Source organism: Lepisma saccharinum, chromosome 2 (assembly GCF_977018435.1).
Source record: "Lepisma saccharinum chromosome 2, izLepSacc3.1, whole genome shotgun sequence".
Classification (NCBI taxonomy): Eukaryota; Metazoa; Arthropoda; class Insecta; order Zygentoma; family Lepismatidae; genus Lepisma; species Lepisma saccharinum.
In genome coordinates this window covers 71,041,959-71,043,278 of record NC_139230.1, presented here as the reverse complement: position 1 = coordinate 71,043,278, position 1,320 = coordinate 71,041,959, and the positions used below count along the sequence as shown (strand labels likewise).

General features: G+C 39.8%; 1 non-coding gene across 1 annotated transcript; it reads left to right on the top strand.

Moving 5' to 3' along the window:
• Positions 1-901: 901 nt before the first annotated feature.
• TRNAT-UGU (transfer RNA threonine (anticodon UGU)) lies at positions 902-976 on the top strand. The gene has a single exon. It is a non-coding gene; the product is annotated as a tRNA-Thr (tRNA).
• The last annotated feature ends 344 nt before the right edge of the window (positions 977-1,320 follow it).

The window sequence follows — 1,320 nt, the reverse complement described above, 5'->3', positions numbered from 1 at the left end:
GGGAGCGGCTCTGGGGTTCACTCAGTAAGAACCTTCCACGATGCATCGTCTGGGAGAGGGGTTGACATTTGAGTAAATTCTTATAGGTTATACACCCTATTGCCAGATAATGTAGTGTACACCTTATAATCCATGCAGACCGGAAATTCCATGATAGATGAGCTACAATATGATAATTAAAAATCCTGACGAAAGTTGAACCGAGTAATCCTTGCTCCAAATTGATATGTAATGATATTATAACCGAAGAAAAATGCATCACTCATATAACTTTCCTAGTTCTCTCTCCTAGAAGGAGGAAAGGGTATTGACTCTTAATTATTTAAACACATACTTTCGCGGGGAGTGCGTTTAAAACAACCCAGACTTGGGTGTTGTACTCTCAACGATGCAACATACATAGCAAACGCGGATGTAACCGCAATAATGAGATTTAGTGGATTTTCGGTGAGAGCTTGACCTAGAACTCGTACCTCTTGATGCTCTTTTGCAGGGGCGTGAGAGGATTAGGAAAATCATGACTTGCATAAGAAGTTTTGCATTGGGTTTAGCTTGAGCTTCTCAGACTCTGGCGGAATATAAAGTCGCAAGTAAAGGAAGGTAGTCGTATTTTATTTCATTTTTGTGTTAAAAGTAGAAGTTCCAGGAGGAGCAATTTTCACGGCAGATCCAAGTGTATTAAAATCAGTCCTACCCTTACGTTAAAAAGAGAGAACCCAGAATGTTAAAGATTAGCATAAATTTGAAATGTGATCTCAAATGCTTAATATTATTACAGTTACGAATTTTCTAAGTTCACTTTGAAAGATATTTTCCAGAATTTTCAAACTGGGAGTGTTACGAAATTTTTAGATGGCGTAAAGGGAGTTTGCATCGGAGGATCCTCAATCAGGTCTTTAGGGCCTCCCCCATGGCGCAGTGGTAGCGTCTTTGCCTTGTAATCAAAGGGTCCCGGGTTCGATACCCGGTGGAGGCACAAGTGGTTCGGATCCCACTTTAAACTGTAGGTCCAGTCCCGATTAGCCTTACTGTGCATAAAGTGGACTTAAAACAGCAACTCAAACCAACTCAAACCAAACTCAATCAGGTCTTTGAGCAAAATTGTGAAGAGATTTATTTGTTTGAGGAAGTGTTGATAAATTGGAACTTCATCCAACATTTTCAATCTGCCGGTGTAGGTTCGTTTAGGAGCTGTTAAGGCAAAATTTAGCTTCTGAATGGCAATTAATTAGAGATAAAACTTGGGACGCGTGGATAAATTGGTGTTAATATTCAATAATCCTGTCGTGTTCTGTTGCCTAGCGTGAAGTTTTACTGTTT